Genomic DNA, 17803 nt, shown 5'->3' with positions numbered 1-17803 from the left:
ATTAAGAGAAAAATGGGGGAATCTGTCTATAAACCTGGACTGTGTCCCTGTTAAGAACATGCTCCTTTCTGTTTTCTTGTTAACCCTGCCCTTCTTCCATCTGTTCCCATCGCTGTCAATAATGAATACACCCCTTTGCATTATTTCTGTGCTCTTAGAAAGCTAGATCATCTGAAGGTACAAATCACAGCCCCTCAGGAGAGCTGACCGTCTGCCTATGAAAGGGTGAAACTTTATGCATAATGGTAACTTTTACTGGCTTTTAATGGTAACTTATACTGCTTGCAGTAAATACTGCAGCTCCAAAACAGGCAATTTCTGACATTTAAATTAGGACACAGTGACCAAGGCACTGTTGATTACCTGCTTTCCCTCTGTTGTTGCTGGAGGTGTGGCTTCCTACCCTCAGCCTACACACAAGTCTCTTGGAAGGCCACAGGGGATTAGAGATTGTGTCATTTCTCAGTGTGAATCAGACGTGGTCTGGAAAGTTGAAAAAATTTTTGGTTATTGCCCCTCTTTCTTTTGCTCATGTCTGCTGCAATCTGTCCTTTGGAGCACTTTGGGGAATTTTGTCATTGGCTCTGATAGGAGCCTGGTAGTACTTCATTAAGACACTGATAAAGGTAAACATATTCATTTACATTTTTATTTCTATTATGAATGACATATAAAATAATGTCATAGAATTAAAACATTTCTAATAAAATTAATAGAATTAGTACTATTTAATGCTTATGGCACATATAAAATATTCAGTGGGTTGGTTATTTTTTGGTGTTATTATTTTATTCTGAATTTAGGAGGGGAATTTTTTTTTTAATGGATGAATTTTGAAAGTCTTATTTTTTTCACAGGGACACTTAAAAGAATGGAGAAGATAATTAAATCCAGCTAATCGAGTCATATCTGAATAAGCCTTAAACAGCAAGTATGAGGTGACTTGACTGATGAGCAGTGTCTGGGTGATGCTATCATCCAATACCTTCCCTTTTTTGGCTCAATCCCTTCCCTTTTTTGGCTCAATCTCACACTTTTCTCAACTGACCATCACTATGGGATACTTGGCAAACAGATATTCTGGTTCAATGAGCTGCTGTGAAGAAGGTGTGCCTTTGCAATTCTGCACCAGTGGAGTGTTCAGGTGAGGGCAGCAAAATAATGCCAAACTGCTGGAAATTTTTCTTAGTTGGTGAAAATATGGTGTTCAGGTCCTGTTCCAACCAAACATTTCTATGAGGAGGTAGGAGTCTAGCTAGAAGCTGGGAATGTGCCTATTTGGTTAAATCATAAGGCTGTTCAGACTAATATACAAATACATAATACATTGGAGCATCTCTTACAGCTAGCATCTCTTACACTCCTGTTGTTTAGTTGTGGTCTGAAAGGGTCAAACTGTGCAAAAAAATGAACAGTACCTGAAGTTTAGTGTTCTCAGAAAGAAATGTAGCTGTATTTCTTGATTCTGGGTAATGGTTTCTCACAGAATCACAGCATCATTTATGTTGGAGGGGACCGCTTGAAAGCACCCGGTCCAGATTAATTCTTTGAGAGTTAATTGCAGAGTTTCCTGGTGAGATGAATGGATGAAATGTGCCAGGGCAAAACACCCCATCTTTACCTTGTTTTCCCCCTGAATTCTTAAAAAGACAATACACAGCTATTTCTGGGTTTGACAGCATGGCTGTTATTCCTGTAAATATGGGGGGGTGGAGGAGGTTGTCCTTTCATAATTTCATAACTTTCTGGAAAGTGTTGAATTTGATTTCTTACGAATTAAGACAACTTGCAATTCAGACTGAAACAGTTAGTATTCTTTAAATAATATCCTAGGACTGACTAAGGGGAAATAAAAGATGTCATAGACCAGTTTTCTTCTCATCCAAAATAGTCAACTTCTGCCCTTCACATTTTAGAACAATAGAATTTAGGTCCTCTTGATCCCATACTTCCTGTGCTGTGCAGGTCAAATACCAGTCTATGATACAGCGACTGAATTTCTGGATTACTATGTAGACATATGTTAAGAAGCCCTAGGGTGCAATGAACCCTAACTGGATGCAGAATCTAAATGCAGAAAGTTAATTTAAAACATGACCAGCTTTCTGCCTCAAAATAGAGAGTAATTCTTCCATCAATTTATCATAATATTTATACAGCTTTTAATACTCGACTAGTTGATTACTTCACGGTCTTTGAAGAAATTATACCCACAACACCTTTCTAAGGTATGAAAATATTATTATCCTCATTTCTTAGGTAGGATAGCATGGTACAGATAAAGTGAAGGCTATATTTTTAGAGAGAGCTGGGCACATAAAGGAAAAGAACAGGTGCCACGCTGAATATTCAGAAACAGCTAAGTAATACCAAAATCCCTCCAGGAGGCTATTGTCATTATTAAATGCCTAAATACCTCTAAAATTCTGTCCCATAGCCACCGTGCCATATGCCAATATACTACAAGCAGGAATGGATCCTTTTTTAGAAGGCAGCTTTCCTTAATTGATCTGATACTTTCACTGCAAAATTGAAACAAATTAGTTTATCTGTTTTTAACTCCCTCTCAACCCCCTTCCCTGAGCACTTTAAATGTCACTATTTCCACTGGAGCTGAAGGTGTGCTGAATAGCATGTCCTGCACAGAAATATGATAATCTCTCTTCAATGTTTGGCAACTAGTATCTATTAATTAAGAATCCATCATTTGTACTCTGTAATTATATTTATTAAACCCTAACTCATATCCTAACTATAATTAGTTCCTGCTAATTAATTTTATCAAATCCCTCTAGATTCATATCTTAAGTAAATATTGAGTAGCCCTACACTAATTATTTCAATCAACGTGGAGAGCATTTCAAATGACTGTGAATAGTTTCTCTTAATTAAATTTAATATAAAATAAATGTTCTATATAATAAATTTGTAAATGTTAAGATTTTAAGATAAAATAGAATAAAAGACTGATATAATGTGAAATAGTAATTTACATGTTAGACCAGGTTAAATAAGGCGGTTCTGTCAAAGTCAAAATTTTCACATAGGAAAGGGAAGACTTTTTTTATCTGAGAAAAATGTGAAGAAGCATGGCTTAATGCTATAATGATGTACCTTGAAAAGTTTTTCTATATCCCTTGAAGCATATGGAACTCCCTAGATTTTTTAAAAATCTAATTTAATTTCAAAAAATGTGTGAACTTGGATAATGTTTATGAATTAACTAGCAAATAAAGATAGGGTATGATAGTGAAACAAGAGCACACATTTGGGTATGATGCAATATTTTTGTCAAAAGGAACTGGAAGCATCATCCTTAGCCACCAATCCTGATAGACAATCTGTTTTATTACTTTGCTAAAGACAACTCAACTTGGTCTATACAGCAAATGAAATTATGGTGTTAATTTGGGTTGCTTAAAGGAAAATGATTGATAATTAGATAACAACAAGAAGTTAGCGTTCAGATGACAGCCATGTTGGATGCAGGGGATTATCCTTAGCTGAAAGGTAATGTATATCCTGTAGGACCTGTCTTGTATGTCCCAGCCATTTCTATCTGCAGATGTCTCAGATATCCCAAGGAATCTAAAATGCTCCTTCACTTAGGCTGCTGCATCCCACTGAAAGTGTCTAGGGCAATCTAGGCTGCAACCCAGGCTACTTACTGGAGTTAAGCTCTAAGATCTTTTATTAATGCTTTCATCCAACTGAGCTATATGCTGTCTCTCCATTTATACATGAGGCTTAGAAAACTTCTGAGATATTCCAGATCTCTGCTGTTCCAGAAAGAGATAGGCAGAGGGGGATTAATCTCTCCTAATTGTAGAAGTCCTTGCTGCACTTTCCATCCTTGTTTTCCCCTAAATGAATCAGGTGCTTTCATCTGCCCTATTTTAGATGACGACTATAATACAGGAAGAAGCACATCCTAGAAGTGTTTATTTCTTTCTGCTGTCTCTAAGTGGAGGTGAGGGTGACAAGCTCAGATAGAAGCATTTCTAATGCAGATGCCTGCCTTTGATAAGATTACTCCTGCCTGCTGACACTGTGGAGGCTGCGAGCAATGTTGGGTAAAATAAGAATGTAAATAACTTGGGATTTTGTATTGGATTTTGTCTTTTGTTTTGCCTTCCCAGAACTACAGCTTTCATAAAATTTTGTGACTGGGGAGAAGAGCCTGTATTATTTTTGAAGGATGACAGTTTGCTGTCGTGGGCTGTTACAGAAGTTGTAGTATTCAGTGACAAAGAGAAAAAAGATTTCAGCTCTGTAGCTGCAATGGGTTAGTCTTGATTTCAACTAGTGTAACATAGGTCAAGTGTATAAAGTAGCTTCCATCTGTGGATATTTGATTTTAATTAGCAAAGGATACAAACTACCAGAAGTTAAATCCTAATCCAAGCAGGAATATGTGGCACTATGATTCAGATATATTACACTATCACATTTTAATCTTTCACTTCATAATTTACAGTGTCACCTCCTAATTGACAGTATTACAGTCACTTTGCTGCAGAGATCATGACAGCACTGCACAGTTCTTGAAGTTTACAGAGAACCTCAAATATGTGTGTAATTTTTTTTTATTTCCTTTTTAAACTTTTATTTAAGAAGGTATGTCCATGCAAAATATATAAACAACATTTGCTATTGCAGTCAGAGTTGTACTACTCTCTGTATTGGTGTCAAAATTTTCTTTTTCATATGTTTTGATACCACTTTACCACTGCAAAGGTGCTTCTGGGAAAGATCTGCAGATTCATAGGAAAAAGAGACCATTAGTTCAACTCTTCTGATCAAGACAGACTTTAGATTTCCTGCAGCTGCTTCTGTTTTGAGCTCAGTAACATGTGCTTGTATAAAATATTTATTTTCCGGGAAGATACGCAATCTTATTTTCGAAAGTATCAACAGATGGTGAGTCCACCTCCTCTCTCAATAGTTTGTTCCAGTGGTTTATCATTTATGCCATATGCTTAAAATTAATGCCACATTTCCCATCTGATTTTATCTGACTTCAGTACAGCTACATTCACTTCCTTGCCAGTCAGTTGTTTGCCCATCCTCAGGCCTTTTGGGTCATTCAGGGAGAATCCATATTGTCCTTCACACATGAAGCATCTGAGCTCTGCCTGGTTGCCTGCAACCCTCTTCTGCTCCAGCAAGCAAGCAATAGACAACCTGGCATCAGCCAATGACTCTGCATTTATCAGTTTAAATAGTCTGAGCTTTGTTGGCTGCTTTACTTGATTGGTTATTGCTTTTGGATGTTTCAGCTCTTTATGTTTCGGTTGCTTTCATCCTCCAAATACTCATATTTATACTGTCTCTCTTGCTGCCACCTCATATGTGTCTCTTCCACCTTCCTTTTTTGCTCCAAGCTGCCTGTAATTCCTTTGTTAGCATTGCGTTCAGTGTGCAATTGAAAAAGACTGGTTACACAGAATCACCTGAGAGATACTGACTGTTGCACGTTCATTTCCTTGCCACTATTTCCCCATTATTTTGTACAACTTTTCTTCCCTTATATTTAGCTGTGAATTCTCTAGATTTCTGTATTTGATTTGTTAATTGAAAAGTTTAGTCAATTTGTGGGTATTTGGAATAAAAAATAAAAGCAACAGCTAAAACCAGATTAAGACATAATAAGGTAATTTTCCTTGGTTGGTGACAAGCATTTTCAGAAGCTTAGTCTCTAGGCAGAAAACATTTGTTTTTCTTAATGGTTGGTCAAAACCCTTAGGATTTCTTTAGACATTTGGTCCTTTCTCTCTCACTGATGTTAAATCTGGGAGCCCATCCAAGAGTTTCTGTCCTGAAGAAGAGGAGGTGGAGGAGGAAGATTGTGATCTGTATGAAAGGAAGTGTGAAAAAAATGACAGCAGTCTTGCTGGCAAAGCTTCTGGTGACCAGTTCTTTCACACCCAGAGATTTTTCAGCTTTTTCACAGCCATTTTTTGATGAGTACTCTGATATGAACACATACAGAAATCTTTTCTTCTTTGCTAGCCATCTATGACATATACCTGGCAATGTCGCCCACTAACTGCAGTACTATTTTAGGTCAGTCTAACCTTGTAAGTGAGGGAGTCAAAGCATTTTGGAGGAACACGCAGTCGGAAATGTTTCCTAAAATAGTCCTTTCTTTGTGTCTACAGCGGTGGCTGATAATTTCGTTATAATAGTGTCATCAACCACTTTGAATGGCTGTGGTCTGCAATGCTTTTTCCATGTTGTATCATCTTCCCTTCACCAAAGGCAGCCCCATCAAGACCAATTGTCAGTTTGAAACAAGCACTACTTTTCTTTCGTAATTTCAGGACACTGTATTATTTTTCTTCTTTTATTGATCCACCATCTTTTTTTCGCAATCAGCTTACAAGTGCTGGATTTATCCATAACAAAATGAATTTACCAGATGACAGACAAATAATTAGTAAAAATATCATTAGTGAAGGAAGAAAGCCTATTGAATGTCAGTTCACATGTACAACAAAGATTCTGGAATTCCCTCTGCTTTGACATACTTTGGAAAGCTACCAGAATGCTATTGAATTTTACATGGAACCTCAAATTGTCTAAGGCTTGAAAAATGGGTGGGCTGTGCTAAAGATATGTGAAGAAAAGTGATAAATTTGCATAGCTGGTATTTGCATACTTCCAAGGAGAATGAAACATATGCAGTTCAGGAATAATGCAAAAGTACCTTCTTGTGCATTTAAGTAACATACTTACACTGGCTTATCCACCTACATGCAAATGTGCATATGGATGTATTTGTTGCAGGAACGCTTGATAGTTTAGTGAACTAGATTCTTTCCGTCTTTCTTTAACAAAAAATACATTGTATTGATAGTACCAGGAACAATATCGAAGCCTGAAGAACAAGAAGTCTTTTGCTTGCTGATGGCTGAAGGGAAAATTGCACAGGGAAAACTTGTTCACAATGTTTACTTTTTTTTTTCCAGCCTGCTGGATTACACATACCCTAGATTGCTTCAGGAAAAGACTGACCAGATCTATTCCATGTCCTCACTGCATCTGAAATAGAATTTCAACAATGTGCTACTATTTGGACACATACAGTATAATCCATTACTCCTTAAATGAAAAAAAAAAATGAAGCATTAGTTAACACATGGCACAGCAGCTCTGACTAATATTATATTTAGCTTGCTGCTTGTCTCTTAATTATGATTACTCTTCAGTACATTGCCTTAAGAGTTCCTTGGGCCATCAGATATGCAACGCAGCCATTCTTGTAGCATCTGTCCATGTCACACAAAACCCCGTCTCCTTCTGTACTACTACCTTTTAAATTATAATGGGGCTGCAATAAGTAAAAAGGATCAGTGGAGCATTTCCTGCCTAGCAGTGAGCCTCTTCTTGACCTAATGTTCAGAGACTTGTTTGTGTCCTTGTCCGTCCCAATGCTCTGCTCATGGTAGGCTGCATATGGCGCAGATGTTTCTGTCGTGCTATTACATGGCTATTTTCAACCTGTTTCTCGGAACAGATGTTCCCATGTGTGTTCTCCCTCCTCTCTCTGCTGACACACTCTCTCTACAAACAGCAGTGTGCATTTCTGCAGTCCTGATTTGTGGAGAGAATGAAAATCAATACCAGTGACAGTATTTTCCTTTCCAGGCTGGCTCTGTAATAGGGCACATGAGCCTGGTCTTCTTTTAGTCTTTCTCTCACTACTAGCAAAGTACTTCAGCTCTTGATTTCTCTGTTTTTAACCCATTTTCTTCATTGTATGGGACAGTATTTGGAAGTGCATGTGTTTTGTAATACAGAAAGCTATCTCCTTCAGTGTGCCGTCTAGTGGCTGTTCCTTCTTTCTAACCACAAATGGCAGTGTAAATTCAACAGTATATACAGTGGGATTTACTCTAAAGGGAGAAGCAGCACAGTAAAAAAATCTTGTCTCGTGCCATCTGTCTCCTACGTATTTCTTTACAGTCCAAGTGCATTATATTTGAGCTCAAATGTTTCAGTGTTGGCAGCAGTGGCCAGTTATGGTAAGAAATCTCCCATGAGTCAAAATAGAGAATGAAGGTGACATATGGACAAAATATACTCTGGAGTTTTATTCATAGCAACACAGAACAGTTTGGGTGGGAAGGAACTTTAAAGCCCATCTACTTCCAATTCCCTGCTATGAGCAGGGACACCCTCCACTACACCAGGTTCCTCAAGGCCCCATTCAAGCTGGCCTTGAACACTGCCAGGGAGGGTGCAGCCACAGCTTCTCTGGACAACATGTGCCAGGGCATCACCACCCTCATCATACAAAATACCTTCCTTATATCTAATGTAAATCTTCCCCTCTTCAGCTTAAGGCCATTAACAATTGCCCTATCACTCCATGCCCTTGTAAAAAGACTCTCTCCAGCTTTCTTGTAGGCCCTTTTTAGGTACCAGATGGCTCCCCAGAGCTTTCTCTTCTCCAGGGTGAACAAGCCCAACTCTTTCAGCCTGTTTTCATAGAAGAACACTGAAACAGGTTGCCCAGGGAAGTGTTGGATGCCCTCTCCCTGGAGATGTTCAAGGCCAGGCTAAATGGGGCATTTAGCAGCCCATGGCAGGGGGGTTGGAACTTGATGATTTTTAAGGTCTGTTCCAACCTTAACCATTCTATGATTTTATGACTCTATGAGAGATGCTTCAGCACTCTCATAATTTTTGTGGTCTCCTCTGAAAGCACTCCAACAGGTCCATGCCTTTCTTGTACTGGTACCCCCAGAGGTGGACTCAGTACTCCAAGTGGGGTCTCACGAGAGAAGGGTAGAGGGGCAGAATGACCTCTCTTAAACTAACTTGCCTCCTAGAGAGACAGAAGAGAAAGAAATTTTGTCCAGAGGGCATGTCAGTCTATATTGTTAGAGGAAAAGTATTATTCTTTAGGGGTGCATGAATATGTGAACTACAGGGGCAGGCTCTTAACTGAGAATTCTAATCTTTAGGTGGCCAAAAATAGCTGAGGTAAGTCTTACTCAGTGTGGTTTCATTAATTATTGGTAACTGCAGAGGTGATTTCTGTGGTGGTCAAATGACATGGCAGGACACTTTTGAGTCTATTTGAGAACAGCGGGAGCTCACTAAGAGTATATAAATAGGCTATACAGCCATACTGAAGTTCTTATGAGCACAGAGACCTGTTGTAAAGATTGTTTTCTAGGGACTTGGCTGATTTATGGGATTTTGACAGCAGGTGCCCCTGCCCAATTGGAAAAGAACAAGAAGAAAAGAGGATTCTGCTAAGTGCAGATTAAAGAGAGATTGTTCAGCTACTCTTTTTTCTCTGCTGTAAGAAGCTGGTGTTCCTTGTAGAGAATTTGGATGCTGCTCCATTGAGTCTGGGAAGACTAAATCCTATCAAAGAGGAGCTTTGAGGGAGTTTGTGGAGGCGTTTTAGCACAGTTGTATTTGAACTAGTGGTAGTAAATACTAAATTCTTGAAAATAGGAGGAAGTAGGACAGGAGGGTCTGAGAAAGTTTATCTCAGTATTATGACTGACCACATCCACAGGCATTTCACAGCTGTAGTTAAATCCTTGTGTTTTGTGTGTTTAGATCAGCAACGTATAGTCACCTTTTGCATGAACATTTTAAAATTAGCATATGTTTTTGGAGATATTTTTGTGTTTCTTCTGTCCACACTTAGGTGTCCAGTGCCATTTGAGGTGACCTGGACTGTGTCAGGCATTGACACAGGGATGGCAGATATCACACAGACTTGTGGGAAACCTTGTGCCCTCATAGTGTGGTAAATGGAAGTTGTGTGTAGCACTACAGCGTCTCATACTGATCTGGACACCAATCTGTGAGCAACTGAATTGACCTCCTAGCAACTAAATAGGCTTCTAATGTTCTGCAGCTAACTCGGTGGCTATTATTCTGAGTCAAGAATAACATCTGCAAGCAATTGATGCTCTTATTGTGGTAGAAGGCCTATAAATTGATGTGACCTCTTTCTGTACAAGTAGAAATATTGCTCTGTGAAGGCTGTTAATAGCTTCCTGCTAGTAGGTCTCAGACTCACAGACAACTGCAGACATTGCTAAAGGCTGTTGGTGCGTCAAGTATTCTGTTTCAGATGTAACCCAAGTGCTATACAGTCCTTTCCAATGGTAGAACCCAGCTGTTGGCAGCAGGAGTCACCACCCAGAACAATAAACTCTGTCAGATGATGTGGCAGCCAAAGCTAACTGGTGTTGATAGTGCTCAGGCTAAGCCCTTGGTTAAGTTAACATCCATATGTGTTATAGAGGGGAAACCCAGAAAAGGAGCTGAAAGCTGAGCTTTGTTCCAGCATCTTTATAGTCTATAACTAGAACTGATGTGATTACACTTTTTACCCACTGGACTACAGTAGAATTGACCCACCCTCATGAAGTGCTGAACCTGAGCTGTCAGTCCCGACTGGTCACAAAGCTTCTTAATTCAACTAGAGGTCTATAATAATGGTTCAATTAATTGCTTTTGAGTTGGAAAACCAGTGTTGTTTGGTATACTTTGGCAGTCCTATGAAAGGAAATCTCTAGCTATTGCTTGACTCTTCTGTCTCGTATGAACTAGGATTTCCTCCAGATCTTTTATGGACAAGCATGAAAATGTGGAGTCTTATCTGATTTTTTATTGTTGAGATAGAAATGCAAAAGAGAGCAGGGTAAATAGGAGGATTTCGGGATTCTCCATCCTGAAAAATGTGATTACAAAATGATTTGACAATCAATTCCCTGATCAAAGGGTGCCAAATTTTTCATGGGATTTACCAAGCAGAAACATGTGCACATTTGGAATAAGCAGAGGGCTTCTGGTATTCATTGAGCCAACTACACAGTCACTGAATTGATGATCTTACAGACTATGTAAATCTGACATGTTCTAAAGACATCAGATTTGCTGAATTTTAGGAGCAGAATACCTTGCATCAGAGGCCAAAGACTCTCTATCTGCATATGTTCTCTAAATTTGCAGTGTGCATGCACAAGACAGGCTGTGAATACTGCACATTCCTGGAGCTGGTGCTCCAACCAAGCTGCCAGATGTCAGGAAATCCAGGAGGAAATTTAGTCCAAGTTCCTCGAATTCCATCAGTACAAAAAAAAAAAAAAAAAAAGGAAGACTGAGTGACTGCTAATTTTACCTTGACTCCAAGAACTGGATTTTTCACAACCTGCCATTCATTTGCATGAGGTTACACCCTATTCTACTTCAGATTTCTTGGCAGAGGAACAATTTAGATACTATGAATGTGAACACTTAAGTTCAGTTACAATAATTGTGAGCTGGGAACTTTGCCCTGTGCAAACGGGATGTAATTTTCATATTCATCTGTCTGGGGACTACATTAATCTGATTATAAACTGTTAGATATTTTGAAATTGAAGCAGAAAATGTACCTCTCCAAAAAAAAAAGCATATTAGAGTATGCTAATGAAAAGAAAACTTGCATTTCTTTAACTATAAACTCTTTTCTGTCCTTCAAAAGCGTAGTGCAGGTCTCACTTTAATACGCAGCACCAATCCACAGCAGCTCTTTAAAGTTTCATTTTTTACTTAATCACACACAACACCAGATGTACCTATAGGATCTGTGTTCCCCTCCTGGAACCTGCTCCCAACGAGAGCTTCATGCTACTGCCTCCTTCACTGTCACAGTCCCTTCTGATGCTCTTTCTGTAGCAGCTATTATCGCGCTGCCGTATCCATCACTGCTGGGCGCACGGCACAGAGACAGCGACACAGGGCACAGTCAAAGCAGTAACAGCAAAAGCAGAAATAGCGATGGCAGTAGCTGCTGTGGTGGCAGCAGGAATAGCCTCACTGACAGCAGCTGAGTAAGAAAAGCTGTTTTTCTGAAGCTACAAGTGTGAGATTAAATGTTTGCCTGCTTGATTTACAGCTGGCACAATCTATAGATGCCAGACCATTTACATTTGGAATGTGCTGAAGATGCTAGGGGGCAAACCTCTAGGGAGCATAGCATGATTAAAGGCTCCATTTTCCTTGAACATTTTCTAGCTCCGGTTTTAGGAACGTTACGTTTGTGTTTGCATGTGAGACTATGGAAAAGGTCAGATTTAGACAGCAAGTTAGTCTTAGCAAGTAGCTAAAGCACTTAAATATTATTTTTTCACACACACACAGTTTCTGAAAACTAAGCAAGCCCGTGTTTTCAGTCATATATTATGTATCAGATACACAGAAATCTTGGATGGTCCAATTCTGCAAGTTGCTGATCGTTGTTTGCTGCATTTGGTATCAAAACAGCCTAGTGTTTTACAGGTTTATGCTCAAGAAATGCAGATCAACATGCAAATAAGCATATAATGGGTAGCAAAAGCTCATCTCCCCAAGTCCCTTTTGCTTGTATGAGTGACTCTTGTCTGCCCATATCTCATCTTTTTGACTGCTGTCCCCAGTGGTGCCTTCAGAGGTGTCCAGTTTTGCATCCTTGACTTCCACTGACATTAATGAGGGTTACAGATGTCTGCTGAAAGGAGAATAGCCTTTCAAATGTCAGAGAGCATGCTACTGTTCAACATTGCCTTTAACCTAAGCAGTACACAGCAAAGTGCTGTCAAGTAAAGGGATAATTCCAGGTGATTCCCATGTTTAGAAACCCTTTGGGCTTTTGCAGTGACTGCAAATATGGTTGCCAGATTCTGGAGCATTCACTTGTCAGGGTCGTCAGTATATGCTGACACCACAGAGGAAAAAGGGCTTCTTTCACATGAAACAGATAATTCTTTCCATCTTTCTGTTCCTCTGAGAGAACTGGAATCCTGAATTCCTTGTCAGCATACCATTTGGACAAATTTAATCCAATAATTTGTTCATTGTTAAATGGTGATGCAGTCCTGAAAGAAATTATAGTTTGGTAAGCCAGAGTGGGGGAAAAAGTATAATGCTCTTACACAACAGTTTCTTACACAGCAGTTTTGTAGGAAATTCTGTTTACCTATATAAGGCAAAACTATTTCTCGGACAGTAAAATCATATTAATCATATAAAATTTTAGATCTCTACAGTTCAGCTATTTTCATCTGAGCTTCTGGTCACTTTGAAGAAACAAGTACTTCTTTAGTACAATTCATCTCATCTCAAGGTACATCTCTAAAATAGTCTGGATGAATCATGCTGTAGAAATGCTAATTTCTCTCCACTGGCTATAAAAGGCACCTGGCTCATATGAGAGTTGAGGTGGTTTCCATTCATTCCCTGAAAGGGTTTTAGGACCACAGGGAATAAATGTTTTATCTCAGTGGAATGCTACACTGCAAAGAGCTCCAGTAATTTCTGGAGTATGAGCAGGAGCAGTTCAAGGAGGGATGTACATAGTACAAATGTTACAAGGACTAGAGTACAGTTCTATTTTCATACTCTGAAGGAAAGACCTCAATCTGTTGATGAAACATATTTGCCTTGGGCTACTTGAGATGTCTTAGGATATCCAAGACATCCACACAGAGATGATACAGGATGATAGTAGTGTCTTGCCTGCCTGGTATGGCAGCTGGAGGTGGTGAAAGCTAACTCAGAATATCTTAAGCAACAATGAATGTCTCTATGTGTGAGCTACTCACTTGAGACAGAATCATAGAATCACAGAATCACAGAATCACAAGGTTGGAAAAGCCTTTTAAAGATCATCAAGTTCAACCATTCCCATCCTAAGATAAACCATATCCTTAAGTACCTCATCTATCCTTTTTTTAAACACATCCAGGGAAGGTGACTCAACCACATCCCTGGGCAGCCTGTTCCAGGCCCTGACAACTCTTTCAATAATTTTTTTTTTCTAATATCTAATCAGAACCTGCCCTGGTGCAGCTTTGTGTCATTTCCCCTTGTCCTCTCTCCTGTCACCTGGCTGAAGAGACCATCGCCCACCTTTCTGCAACCTCCCTTCAGGTAGTTGTAGGTGGTGATAAGGTCTCCCCTCAGCCTCCTCTTCTCCAGGCTAAACAGCCCCAGTTCCCTGAGCAGTTCTTCATATGATTTGCCCTCCAGCCCCTTCACCAGCCTGGTTGCCCTTCTCTAGACTTGTTCAAGGACCTCAATGTCCTTCTTATGGTAAGAAGCCCAGAACTGGACTGTACTAAACAAAGTCAATAATCTAAAGGATGATTTGTTTTACCTATTTTCAATTAGATTATTTTCTATGTACTGCAGGCTGCATTGATTAAATTGTTTTGAATTGTAAGGTGAGTTTAAACATGTGTATGAAATACATATGCACATGTAAGATCTATTTTACATGTGTATGTGACATTATGCAATTAAGGTCACTAAATCTGGACTTTCTGGCATAATTCCTTTGTCTAAACATTAGTGTCCGGGATGCCCTTGGGTAACCTGCCTGGACTCTGATTTCCTGTCAGAAGAGCTGTGTGTCTTTTGGAAGTCCTCTGACTGCACTGTTATATGTCTTAGATGCCTGTGTATATCACAAATAGTGCTAGATATTTATGAAAATGAGACAAGACACACGGTTTAATCTGGAGCTGAATCCCACTCTAAGTGTCTTCTGTTTTAAAAGGGATATTGAAACACTGTAGAGATTGCAGAAGCAGCTATTTATTTTATAATTAGAGAAAATGTTTTTTCAATCTTTTAGTTTATTAGAAAACTGACCAAAGATAGATGTGAATACAGAGTAGAAAAGTTCTCAATAGATAGACAATAAGATGTACTTTAACTAAAAAAACAGAAGATAAATGAACAAGTGGAAGCAAAGAACCGACAATTTCAGTTTAGACATTAAGTGGTAAACATCTCTTGATTAATTAGAGGGGAAAATTACCAAGGGAATTGGTGAAGCCTATGTCCCTTGGAGTCTTCAAATTAAGACAAGATACCTTTCCCGAAGTTATGATTTGCTGAAAGCAAGTTTGTGAGTTCAGTACTAGGGTAACTGGAGGAAGTTTGATGGCATGTGGAAAGCTGGAAATTAAACTAGATGGCCTGTTGATCTCTTCTGGCATTAGATGCCACAAATTATGCCAAAATAAGAAGACTGTGAAATGAGTTCAGCTGTGCTTGTGGGATATCAATTTTTTTCTTCACCAGAAAATGGCAAATAGGATTGACTTGGATAATCTCTATATCACTTCCCTCCTCCTTTTTTCCATTAATTATCTATGAGGAAATTACAAAATTCTCAAAGGTACTTGCTGTTTGCAGTTATTTGTATACTACACAGTCACATCTGTATTTGTTAACTTTCTTCAAACCCTTCTTGTTGCCTTCTGTACCTTTTTCTTTGTTTGTTCACCTGTTGCACATTATCCAACTCCCAGAGTTCAGACTCTCTGGATAGATAATGCCTTCATGCTAGTTCTTTATGTCTAATACAGTGAGGCATTGATTTTTTTTTTAAACCGAACTTTCTTTCATTAATAATAGTAATTCAATTCTTGTCTTTCAAACAAAGTAATTCTTCAGCAAATTGGAGAGTGAGGACGAAGATTATTCACAAACAATTGATCGATGATGAAATCCTCTCTGTGTCAGTCAGCTCTGGTAATGACTGTAGAAAAAGAACCTCCATTAGCAGATGAAATATGCAGCTTTGCCTCTGTTCTCAGGCTGTTAATTTCTTATTCAGTGATGCTAGTATCAAATTATGTTACATCTCCCTAAAATGTTTATCTTGCTCCCCAGGCTTTATATTTAGGTGCCTCAGAGTATACTTATCACCATAGCAGCATAAGACATTTGCAAGGTCCTCCTTCTCTGAGGCACTGAGGGTGAGTTTATATTGACTTTTTGGTACCTTTGTATGTTCTCATATGAGTATTAGTCCCCACTGCCCACTTTGCTATGTGTGCTAGGGTGCAGCAGCTGGTTTCCTTCTCAAAGGAGCTCAAATAGGAATTTAGGCATTGACACTGAAGAAGGTACAAACCTAGTTAGAAAATTCCATGCTATTTAGGCTCCTAAAGATACCATCGGGCATTAAGTGAGCTTTTCAGAAATATCAAGGTTCTGGATCCAGTGAAATAGATTTGGAACATGAAATGTTTTCTCTAGGGACAGAATGATCAATTTCTTCATTTTTCTTTTACACATGTCTCTGTAGTATCTGAACACTCTGAAAATATTAACTACTCTGCTTGATATTCCTTTGGGGGAAGAGATGATACTATTCCTACACTACTGACAGTGAGATGCGGGATTAAATAACTTTTTGAAAGTCATTAAAAAGCTTTGATTTTTATTTTTTTTTAAATAAGTTTTGCGTTTTACAGCACCTTTCTGTATTACTTAAGCAACTTGAATTCTGGTATTCCTAAATTCTGAGCCGTCAGTTCTTCAATGGTATCCTCTCACCTTGAGAGGATTAAATGTACTTTTGAACTTCATCCCAGCAACATCCAGGCCTCTTTTCCCCCCATACCTCGCCCATTTTAATGATCTGGTCATTTTTACTTTTCCCCCCTTTGAACTCCTCTTTCAACTTCTCTTTCTCCTTTCTTTTATATCACATTCTCTACCCTTGTATGCTATCTCCACTATTGCTATATCTGTCTGTCTCTTACCAATACAGGATCCTGTAGTAATAGTGTCCTCAGACTAATTTATTGTCTCAGTACTCTCTTTGCCTTATTCTACTTTTTCTGTGGTCCAGCTGCTGTTCTTCGTGTTTTCTAGTCAGAACAGCTGAAGAATCATTGAAGACTCATAAGAGACAATAACCCTGCAGCCATTTCCTCTGGCTGACTTTAGAGGGAAAATTGCTATAATTTCAGTGAATTCCCTACCCCTGCCCTTCTGAGTGTTCCCAGAGCCATCAGAGTTATTTGTGGGGAAGCTTCAGTAAGTCTGGAGTGAACATGATTTTTTTCCCCCTCAAGCTGACTGTTGACTTGTGGGTTTTTGTTGTGGTAGTAGAAGATGCAGTATCACAGTCACTGCAAAGAGAATAATTGCTGAATAGGAAACACTAGACTAGCACAGTGCTTAAAAATAATAAGAAAATGAAAAGGTCACAAGAATTTTTTTGCATGCAACCAAAATATGGCATCTTGTATCTGCTCTTACTCCTGGCTAAATATTCCACAGCAGCTAACATGCATGCATTTCACTTTAACTATTTAAATTTTGTTTAAGCTTACAGCCACTGTAAACAGAATCTTTAGACAGAAAGTGTTTAGAAACCTTATTAATAAGCAATGTCAGCACTCCTGTCTGTAATTTGGTGTGTGCAGAAAATCTGCATGATTAGAGCCTAAACTTGTAAGTTCTTTGGGGACAGCAACCATTACCTTTATCTGACATTTAGCATAATGGGTAATTTCCTGACTGAAATCTTCTCACATTTCTTAGAAAAAAAAAATATAAAAAAGCAAACTAGTGTGGATGAATAGTTTAAGCTGAAAAAATATCAACAAATGACAGAAGAAGAAAACATTGCATGTCCCTGCCCACTTTGTGTCAGATGTGGATCAAAATGACTTGTTCTGGTTGCAATATAGGGAAATTAATAAAATATTTGCAATATAGGAAAAGGAAATTAATAAAATATTTGCAATATAGGAAAATTAATAAAATATTTCCTCTCTGCTGCTGATTTACTAAGTTGTGCTGTGCAGAATGGATGATTACAAGCATTATTTTTTTAAATCCTTGGTAGCAATGCTTTTTTGGTAATGGAAACTCTGGCATACCTAGCAGTATTTGTAAGCACTTGTGTACTTACTTTGCTGCAAACTTCACCATCTGCTTTGTGTCAGATTTATTAGAATAGACTGAATAGACAGTGCTTCAGACAGCTAAAATATTT

Source organism: Gallinula chloropus (assembly GCF_964237585.1).
Source record: "Gallinula chloropus genome assembly, chromosome: 3".
NCBI classification, from domain to species: Eukaryota; Metazoa; Chordata; class Aves; order Gruiformes; family Rallidae; genus Gallinula; species Gallinula chloropus.
Note: the sequence above shows the minus strand (reverse complement) of the source record.